Here is an 11,715-nt window from a genome sequence, read left to right as displayed (position 1 = left end):
TGTATACGTTCCAGAAACGCAGGAGATTCAATCCCAACCTTAGTTGCTGATGGTTTGATAATCAGTTTTCCTTGGGAACAAGCAACACAAGAGAATTCCTTAGATTGAAGAATTTTCTGATTCTTCAAAGTGTGTCCATGTGAATTCTCAATAATTCTGCGCATCATATTATAACCGGGATGGCCCAACCGGTCATGCCAAATGATAAAATCATTAGAATCAGTAAACCTTTTGTTTACAATGGCATGTGATTCAACAGTACCAATATTTGTATGGTACAACCCAGAAGAAAGTGCAGGTAATTTTTCGTGCACAATTTTCTTCTCCATATTTATTGTAGTAATATAAAGGTATTCAACATTTCCTTCATTTGCAGTCTCAATATGATAGCCATTTTGGCGAATAACCTTGAAACTTAACAAGTTTCTTTGAGACTTACTACAATATAATGCATTATCAATTACCAATATCGTTCCTCCAGGTAGTAATAAGGTTGCTTTTCCAGAGCCTTCAATTAATTTTGTACTACCAGATATTGTATTGACATAGGCCTTTTTCATAATCAAATGACAAAAATATTTCTTTTCTTTTCATATCGTATGAGTTGTGGCACTATCCAAAATGCACATATCTCCATTATTCATCTTGAATCCAATTGAAGACTGATAAATTTATTTATCTTCATAAAATAAAAATGCATTGTAAGAAATAAAATAAGTAACAATTTTGCTAGAAAAACATAAGTCCCTTTTTTTAAAAAAAGTTAAATTATGGTAATTTAGAATTTAAAAAATTATATGATTCAATTATGATGAATGTTACAATAATTTAGTTTATGGAATTATATACTTATTAACCTTAAATAAATATTATACACAAGTATTAAAAACAAATATATTATAAAACATTAATATAATATTATTCATCATGTATAGATAATTTGTTTATTGACAAAAATAATACAATCATTATATATTATTAATGTCTAAAACATTAACAAGAATAAACAGTTAGTATAATGACATTAAATAAGGCGAATATTATTTTTAGTAACAATATGATATTAAGATTAAATAATAGCACACTAATAGTAATTAATTACAACATTGTAAAATAGCATAATTTAATAAACAATATACAATTATCATAAAAATGTGACCTTGATTATTATTTTTTTTCTTCAAATACATAAACGTAAAAATAGAATAATTCGAAGTACATGATAACATATTGAAAGACATAAAATTAAACATCAATTAAGATCCTTAAAAAAATCTTCAACCTCCAAATGAGTAATATCATTGAGGTCATTAAAATCATCATCCCTTAAGGCCAGATTTGTTTCAATATTATCATTATTCAAAGGCCTTGCCTCAACATTATTTTCGAACGCCAAGTGTGACTCTATCCGAGCATTAGAAGAAGAGGCACCACCTCTATTTGCCTTTCTTTTAAAAGAATTTTGATAAAGTCTTACAAAATGCTCAGGCGTCCGACATTCATTTTTTCAGTGGCCTTTCATGCCACAGCGATGACAGTTACTTTTTGAAGGGCCATTTTGAGAACTGATATTATTCTCCCTTTTATGTTGACCACCACCACGACGATTATTATATCGTCCTCTGCCATTGCCACGCCCACGCACATTATTGTGACCTTGATATTTATTATGTCTTCTTTCAGACTGACCATGTGCTTTTACCATATTTGCCTCCGGTAACGGAGCAGTTCCAGTGGGACGGGCTTCATGATTTTTCATTAAAAGGGCATTATGTTGTTCAGCCACCAGAAGGCATGATATCAATTCAGAGTATTTTTTAAAACCCTTTTCACGGTATTGCTGCTGTAATATTATATTAGAGGCATGAAAAGTAGTTAGTGTCTTTTCTAACATGTCCTCATCATTTATATTTTCCCCACATAATTTTAATTGGGAAGTTATTCTAAATACAACAGAATTATACTCAATTACGGTTTTAAAATCTTGAAATCATAAGTGCATCCACTCATAACGAGCCCTTGGCAATACCGTTGCCCTGAGGTGGTCATACCTCCCTTTTAAGTCTTTCCACAATTCAAGTGGATCTTTCACTGTCAAGTTTCCATTTTTAGGCTTTCATCTAGATGATGACGAAGGAAAATCATAGCCTTTGCTTTATCCTGACTTGATGCTGTATTTTCTTCAATTATAGCATCACCAAGACCCTTAGCGGTAAGGTGAATTTCAGCATCAAGTACCCATGACAAATAATTTTTACCAGAAATATCAAGTGCCACAAATTTCAATTTTGACAAGTTTGACATGATGAAAATTAATTTGAAAGTAACAAAAATAACTTAAAAATTAAATTTCTTTAGTAGATATACCTGATATAGAAGTTAATTTTCTGAAAAATTAGAGTTTCGTGCTGATAACGTGTTATAAATTAACTTACTTGACAATTTTGTAAAGAAAGAAGAACAAGAGAGTAATATAGAAAGTATTAATAGAGAGAGTAGTAATATAGAGAGAGTAATAGTAATTCTCTTCTTTTATATGTTTTGTATATTTTTACATTGAAATTTAAGGCTATATTTATAGCCATATTTATAAGTGGAGGAAAATATTAGTGGCAATTTACCCACTTATAAAGTAAATGGACTATCCACCATTTTAAGTGGACAACCATTTTACTTGATTGATAATAATAGAAACATAGACAACTTGGAAGAAGAAAAATTGAGGCAAAATAATAATGGCTTCCACTTCTTCAATAGTTTCAATGGCAATGCCACTAAGTTACACAACACAAAAGAAGCAACCAATTGTGGAAGCTTTTGTTAGTACTATTCGGGGGTAGAGGGGGTATTACATAGTAGGTATTACAAGATACGTCAATATTATCTGATTTTTTTAGCCTAACAAAAAAAGTTCCTGATTTGTCTGCTTCCATCTTCTTCTCGGCAAACACAGGAGGAACTGTCCGGTGCACAAAATATTTTTTTGTAGTTAGCTTAGCCCCTTCTCTTGCCAAAATGTCTGCCACCTGATTTGTTTCTCGGAAGCTATGCTTGACTGGGGTTTCCCCAGTCGGACTATGTTGGAGAAGTCCAGCACCTGCATAACAAAGAGGAGAAGAAGAGATGAAGAAAGCAGTAAAAAGAAGAAGCCATGAGGAAGAAGAGTGCAAGAGGAGAAGAAGGAAGAAAGCCAAACTGAAGAGTTTAACTCTTCAGTTCCCAACATTTGCAGGGATACGTGGCTAACGTATATCCATACAAATGTGGCATATTTTCAGCCATACAACATATTTAAAATACTGCATATTTAAATAGGATTGTGCCCATATAATTATGGGCAAATAAAATAAAATAAAGTTTTGTACAAATTCAAGTAGGACAAATACAACCATTTCCCTTTGTCTCTGTAAATATTCTATATAAGTGTATTATACACAATATGAATGGAGATACAGAAGAAGACATTCTTTCTTCATAGATTTTTCTCCTCCAACTTTACATGGTATCAGAGCAATCCTAAGCTCGATCCAAATCTGTATCAAAATATCAAAATCATCTTCACAGTCCCTAGCAAACCAGTATGCCTGAAACGATTGAAGTCAAGTCAGGAAGTGGTGAGAAAGGAATCACATATGAAAGTAACCATCCTTATTACTTAAACAATTCAGATTCACCTGGTATGACTCTAGTCAATGCTGTCTTTGATGGAAGAGGATACCCTGGTTGGAGGAGATCTATCCTCTTATCTCTATCAGCCAAGAGGAAGCTTGGTTTTATCAATGGAACCTGCAAGGCTCCAGATCTGAAATCTGCAGACTTTGAGCAATGGAGTTGTGTGAATGATATGATCATATGTTGGATATCAAATGCACTATCTAAGGATATTGCAGATAGTGTGATGAGTTCCAAAACTGCAAAAGAACTTTGGGACAGTCTAGAGCAGAGATTTGGCAAATCTAATGGTGCCAAACTCTACCACCTACAAAAGGAGTTAACAGAACTAATGCAAGGAAATAATGACATTGCAGGTTATTTCACCAAACTTAAGAGATTGTGGGATGAATTAGATGGGATAAATGTGATTATCTGTTGTTCATGTGAATGCACTTGTGAGGGGAAAGCAAAATTAACAAAATCGCTGGAAGATCAAAGGTTGATTCAATTCCTAATGGGACTAAATGATGTATATGCTCAGGCAAGGGGAAATATACTTATGATGAATCCCTTGCCTGGAATAGATGTTGCATATTCCTTACTTTTACAGGATGAAAGCCAAAGGGAAGTGTATGCAAACACAAGTCTTACCTCTGATTCTGGATCATTCATGGCAATAGGTCAAGCAAAACAGCCAAATAACAAACTAATTGCTGAATTTGCAGCATTCATGGCTAGTGGACAGGGAAGAAATGCACAGAGATTCAAACACCAAGCAATAAGAGGCACAAACACATATCAAAGGTACACCAATCCAAGTCAGAACCAGAGATCTGCCAAGCCACAGAACAAGTTTAAGGGTAAGAAAAGATATGACCCAAATCTATCATGCACTTATTGTGGAAAAACAGGACATATACATGATGATTGCTACAGGCTGCATGGATTCCCTGCAGATTTTGAGTTCACTAACTCCAGGAACTACCATCCACAAATTAAGGCAAATGCAAGTTTGACTCAGCAGGTAGATGAAGACATTGGGAAGACAGATTCTGGAACCAATGATGGAGTTCTTGAGGAACAGTTTAGCAAGCAACAGATTGCAGAAATGATGCAAATATATAACCAAAGCAAGCTGACACAAACAGGAAAAGCAGGAATTAATGCAAATGCCATGGCTGGTACCATTCTTAAATACTCAAATTCAGTACTAGCTAACCTTGAACAAAATACTTGGATAATTGATTCAGGAGCTTCAGAACATATGTGCTTTGATCCCAATTCTTTCTTATTTCTAAATCCTCTCCCTATACCTTTGAATATTAACTTACCTAATTCTTTCAAGGTAAGTGTGACCCATGTAGGCAGCATCTCCATTTTACCAGGACATGTCATAACTGATGTACTACTTGTCCCAAATTTTAAGTACAATTTACTCTCAGTTCACAAGTTTTGTGTGCAGTTTCAATATAATGCCCTATTCACTGCTACTGGATGTTTCTTGCAGGACCTTTCAATGAAGAGTCCTCAAGTTTTTGGTGAAGTTAGAGAAGGACTCTATTTATTGGATTCCAATAGTGACAAGTCTAGAATTGCTTTTAATTCAAGTGATGTACTTTCATTTCAAAAAAAAGGAAATACCAACTCAAAATCAACTTCAGTTTTTAATTCAGTACATGTCAATGCTGCTCCTAATGTAAAGCTTTGGCATGTCAGGTTGGGACACCTCCCATTTTCAGCAATGAAGCATTTAAGTTTTCTACCTTCCAAATCTGATTCTGATTTTATTTGTGATGTTTGTCCTAGAGCTAAACAAACTAAACAACCTTTTCCTACCAGCAGCATAAAATCCACACACATTTTTGATCTCATTCATATAGATACTTGGGGTCCCTACAAATGTAGTACTTACAATGGATTCAGGTTCTTTCTCACCATAGTAGATGATTATAGTAGAGGAACATGGACATTCTTACTAAGTACTAAAAGTAATGCTTTTCCTGTACTGAAAAATTTTCTATCTATGGTAGAAAGGCAATTCAATGTTAGGGTGAAAATGATCAGGTCTGACAATGCCTTGGAATTGGGGAAAGGCACACAAGAATCAGCATTTCTTGCTTCTCAAGGGATTTTGCATCAATTGACTTGTGTGGCTACACCTCAACAGAATGGAACTGTTGAGAGAAAACATAGACATCTCTTAGAAATTGCCAGAGGATTGATGTTCCAATCCAAATTGCCTATGTGCTACTGGGGAGAATCTGTTTTAACTGCTACTCATATCATCAATAGACTGCCATCTAGTGTTCTCAAGGGACAGACACCTTATGAAGTACTATTTGGACAGCAGCCTGTCTATGATCATTTGAAGAACTTTGGGTGTTTATGTTATGCCTCCACTCTGGCACAAGGAAGAACCAAGTTTGATGAGAAGGCTTCTGCTTGTGTTTTACTGGGATATCCTTTACAGCAGAAAGGATACAAACTATTATCCCTTGCTACAAAGAAAGTATTTGTATCTAGGGATGTCAAATTTCATGAATCACATTTTCCTTACAACTCATCTGATACCTCACACATACCTATTTTTTTCAACTCCCCTTCCTCAGATCATCACTCCCATTCCTCCCCTCACATTCCCTCAGACCCACCTGTTGATGATTTTTTAACAACAACTTCAGAACCTCCACCTATTACTCCTGATTATAGCACACATTCTGAATCTACACTCCCCCCACCTACTTTACCACATCTTGATCATGCTTATCCAAGTTCTACTACACCAGATACTTCTACCCCTGATCCTATAACAGATATACCAAGAAGGTCTAGCAGGATATCTCAGGAACCTGGATACCTAAGAGACTACATTTGTAATAGTGTGGTGTTCACTAATCTATGGAAAGCTTGTTTTGATCACCCTCATCAGGCTAACATATTTGCCTTCTCCTCCCTATCCCTCAACAATCAGCAGCTACTTCATTCTCTTTCTAATATCACTGAGCCTAGCTGCTATAGCCAGGCTTCTCAACATCCAGCATGGAGAGAGGCTATGAACTCCGAGATTGAGGCTTTGGAAACCAATCAAACCTAGGATGTTGTCTTACTACCTAAAGGGAAGAGAGCTTTACCCTGCAAATGGGTATACAAGATAAAACATCTCTCAAATGGTAGCATTGAAAGACTAAAGGCCAGACTAGTAGTAAGAGGAGATATACAGAGAGAAGGTATCGATTATGGAGAAACTTTTTCGCCTGTTGTAAAGATGACCACTATCCGGTGCTTACTTACCATTGCAGCTAAGAAGAAATGGTCTGTTTCCCAACTAGATGTCAACAATGCATTTTTACATGGTGACCTCCAAGAAGAGGTCTTCATGAAATTTCCCACAGGACTGACACCTCCTAGTCCTAATCATGTTTGTCTTCTGAAGAAGTCCCTCTATGGCTTAAAACAAGCTTCAAGGCAGTGGTATGCTCGACTTGCAGGAGCTTTAGCCTTCAAAGGCTATTCCTCCTCCTTAAACGATTACTCTCTCTTTTTCAAACACAATGGGGCACTTATTTCCATCCTAGCAGTATATGTTGATGATATTCTTCTTACCGGGAATGATTTGGATGAAATCGACCATATCAAATGTTTTCTTAATACAGAGTTCAGAGTTAAAAACCTGGGAGAAATTCATCACTTTCTTGGCATGGAAATTTTGCGAGAAGACCAGGGGTTTATTGTGAATCAACGCAAATTTACCTTGGACTTGCTTCATGAATTCAATGTTTCTCATTTGCCTGCAGTCAACTCTCCACTCGATCCCTCTTTCAAGCTTCGAGCTGATGATAGTCCTCGCTTGGAAAACCCCACTCTTTATCGCCATTTGATAGGCAAACTGAACTACTTGACCAACACTCGCCCAGATCTGTCATTTGCTGTCCTTGCTCTAAGTCAATTCATGCAACAACCTTGTTTGTCACATTTCTCGGCTGCTTTACGAGTTTTACGATATCTGAGCTTAGATCCAAGTCAAGGCATACTACTGTCTTCCAATCCATCCTTTCCTTTACTGGCTTTTTGCGATGCGGACTGGGCATCCTGTAAGGATTCACGTAAATCGGTTAGTGGATTCTTCATCACCCTCGGAGGTGCTCCGATCTCTTGGAAGTCGAAGAAACAAATTTCGATCTCCTTGTCCTCCGCCGAAGCAGAATATCGGTCTATGCGTCGTGTTACTGCCGAACTTACTTGGCTAATTCGCCTTCTCGAGGATCTTTCAGTTCCGATTTCACTCCCAATTCCGCTCCACTCAGATAGCCAAGCTGCCATCCATATCGCTCGCAACCCGGTCTTCCACGAGCGCACCAAACATGTTGAGTTAGACTGCCATTTTGTGCGCCAACAGTTTCAGTCCGGTCTGATTTCCCTTTCATTTCTTCCCTCTAGAGACCAACTTGCCGATCTTTTCACTAAGGCCCTTTCTGGGGTTTCTCACCAAACGATTCTGCACAAGTTGGGGGTCATCACCCTCCCCTCCAACTTGAGGGGGGATGTTGGAGAAGTCCAGCACCTGCATAACAAAGAGGAGAAGAAGAGATGAAGAAAGCAGTAAAAAGAAGAAGCCATGAGGAAGAAGAGTGCAAGAGGAGAAGAAGGAAGAAAGCCAAACTGAAGAGTTTAACTCTTCAGTTCCCAACATTTGCAGGGATACGTGGCTAACGTATATCCATACAAATGTGGCATATTTTCAGCCATACAACATATTTAAAATACTGCATATTTAAATAGGATTGTGCCCATATAATTATGGGCAAATAAAATAAAATAAAGTTTTGTACAAATTCAAGTAGGACAAATACAACCATTTCCCTTTGTCTCTGTAAATATTCTATATAAGTGTATTATACACAATATGAATGGAGATACAGAAGAAGACATTCTTTCTTCATAGATTTTTCTCCTCCAACTTTACAGACTAGAAGTTCCCTGCAATCAAAGAGAATATTTGAGTAGAGTGGGTTATCGTTTTTTAGCATGTAGATGATGTCTAAGCAGTCTACGCTGATTTCTATAGGCATAAGATTGTTTTCAAGTGCTAGGAGAAGGCCTTTGTGCATAGCAGTAAGTTCTGCTGATGCCGAAACTGGGTTTAGGTCTTGTTTTGGTTATTTTCTGCTTTGTGAGTGTTAGGAACTCCATGGCTCGGGCATACGTTAATTGTAGATTTATAGGGTTTGATTTTTGATGATGGTAGTTTTCGTTTCTTGTCAATCAGATGCTCCATAAGTAAAAAGAATAGGCGTTCGATATCAATTATATAGCGCCAACGTTTCTAAATGGGGATAAACAGTGAATTCAAATTATATAGCAAATATCCCTGATTTTTTGTACTGGCAACAAATAGGACTCTATTGCCATTTTCTTAACATTATACTTATTTCTCAGGTGAACTTAAAAATATTATATTTTTTTAACAATGCAATTAAAAAAAAAGGAAAAAAGTCTTGATATACCTTTTTAACTTTGTCGAGTTGATATACACCCATTATAAAAGTGGATCATATATAACCCTACAGTTACACAAATGACTCACATAAATCTCCACCGTTATAAAAATAGTTCACATATACCCTTTTCATATTAAGAAAATAAAAAAGTTAATTAAAAAAACTTAAAAAAATAAATTTAAAATTATTTTTTTTCACTTTCGTTACAAGAAAAGGGTATATATGAATCATTTGTATAATAGTAGGGGTATATATGAGGCAATTTCATAACGAAGGATATATAAACTCTAAATGACAAAGTTGACGGTAATATCAAACTTTTTTCCCTTTAAAAAATAATGATGTCGTGTTTTAAACCCGTAACATCCATTGCTCCTAATTTTCTTTGTTGTCTTTGAATAATTTTGCAATCAAGAATTGGATCTACTAACTCGAAGTACAAAGAAACACAGGAAAACAGTAGACAGGAAAGTGAACAAAGTACTTCAACTAAAGTAAGTTTTCGTGATTCTCTAATCTCCAACATGACTTAACAGAAAATCAACTTAATTTGTCACACAGGGCCTTGATAATATTAGTTTCAAGGATGAACAAGATAACCCACTTAATCATCCAAATTTTATCCCTATCACTTCTGAAGATAAACTCAGACTCTACACCCCTTGGAAATATGCCCTCATCATTAAACTAGTGGGGAAAAAAAGGGATATCTAGCCCTACAAAATCACCTGCAGGCCATCTGGAAGATAACCGAAAAAATCAGCCTTATTGACCTGGGCGACGACTTTCACCTGATCAAGCTTACTAACACAGAAAATTATGGTGAAATCCTCCATAATGGGCCTTGGTTTACAGGATCACAATTCTTATCAGTACGCAAATGGGAGCCTAAATTTAACCCTGCTTCTGCACACTTAACTCTTCTTCTGTATGGATTAGGTTACCGGAACTTCCAACCAAATAGGAATTGTTCTTAAAATAGACACTGTCACTGCTAATGCCTCTAGAGGAAGATATGCCAGACTATGTATTCTTACCCCCTTATCCAAACCACTACCGATAGATATTCTCATAGGTACCCACCTTCAAAAAATCCAATTCGAACCTTCAACGCCTCTATGCACAGCCTGTGGACAATTAGGACACCTAGTTCACTTTTTCCCTCGAAAAACTCCCAATATTCCCTCTTCATCTAACAACACAAACATACCTAACCACTCTAATCAGAACATGCCTCCCAGCGAAAACAGTGGCTGGACAACTGTCTCTTACCCAAAAAAAAAAAAAACTCTTCCCTCCCTCCCAAAAATGAACACCAATCAAACGTACAGTTCCCGAGTAGCAATCACATAAATGTGGGACACCAAACAGACATCCTTTTCTCAGAGAGCACAAACAAGAAACACATTAAAGAGCAAACATTCGATAGTCCCTCGCCAAATACAAAACACTCATCACCCCAAGAACCAACAAAATCGATAGAAATTATTCATCCAATTCCCAGGAAAATCCAATGCCCAAGCCTGGGGACGAAAAGAAAAACACGTCAACCTTCAAAGATACATCGTCATCAAAAATCACAGACACTGGCCATGTCAAAACTCTAGTTTCTAAATTTCCACCTAATGATTCCAACACCTCCTACGTGGAAGATCACCCCTCTATACCTACTAGCTTGCAACAGGATGCCAAAATGACCATTAGTTCCCCTCATCCAATTACTTCAACAATGGAAGAAGGGGCACAAAACATCCTCCTTCAGCCCATACTCCCAATAATACTAAAGAATGCCTTGACATTGGACTTGCAGCTAAATATCAAAAAGATACTATTGGTAAAGGTATTAAAGGAGGTCATCAAAGCTTCCCTGAACATACGACTCTACAAAAATCATCTCACCTCCAAATATGTGGCTCTAATCATTCCAACAATGAAAGACAAGAAGATACCGGAGACAGAAAAAACAACCAACTCACCAGACAAGGTGAACCTGGATATGTCCCTGGCCGAACCCACAAAAAATGTTATCAATGAAAATAAAAAAGGGCAGCCCGGTGCACTAAAGCTCCCGCTATGCGCGGGGTTCGGGGAAGGGCCTGACCACAAGGGTCTATTGTACGCAGCCTTACCTTGTATTTCTGCCAGAGGCTGTTTCCAAGGCTTGAACCCGTGACCTCCTGGTCACATGACAACAACTTTACCAGTTACTTCAAGGCCCTTCAATGAAGATAATGCTATGGAATTGTAGGGGAGCACACAATGCCAAATTCATGAACAACCTAAGGTCCCTCGTAGAGATGCATCAACCTACTATCTTATCCCTCACTGAAACAAGAATGGAGGACCATAATAAAATACTCCAAGCTATGGACTACACAGAAGTCATACAAGTTCCTTCCATAGGCTACTCAGGAGGAATTGCCATACTATGGAGGAGCTCGGAGGTTGCACTAGAACCACAAGTACTCACTAATCAGGAAATACATTCTTCCATTCGGATTAGTTCTACTTCTCCTAGATGGCATTTTTCTGCAATTTACGCTAAGAATACATATCGATAAAG

The 11,715-nt window shown here is 36.9% G+C and overlaps 1 long non-coding RNA gene across 1 annotated transcript; it reads right to left on the bottom strand.

Moving 5' to 3' along the window:
• Nucleotides 1-3,350: 3,350 nt before the first annotated feature.
• LOC129880138 (uncharacterized) lies at nucleotides 3,351-4,352 on the bottom strand. Its single transcript, XR_008765334.1, has 3 exons — nucleotides 4,306-4,352; nucleotides 3,675-3,816; nucleotides 3,351-3,584 (listed from the first exon to the last, which is right to left on the bottom strand). It is a non-coding gene; the product is annotated as an uncharacterized LOC129880138 (long non-coding RNA).
• Between the last annotated feature and the right edge of the window lie 7,363 nt (nucleotides 4,353-11,715).

The sequence above is a fragment of the Solanum dulcamara genome, chromosome 1 (genome assembly GCF_947179165.1).
Source record: "Solanum dulcamara chromosome 1, daSolDulc1.2, whole genome shotgun sequence".
In the NCBI taxonomy this organism is placed as follows: Eukaryota; Viridiplantae; Streptophyta; class Magnoliopsida; order Solanales; family Solanaceae; genus Solanum; species Solanum dulcamara.
Note: the sequence above shows the minus strand (reverse complement) of the source record. Positions and strands in the feature narration are given on the sequence as shown.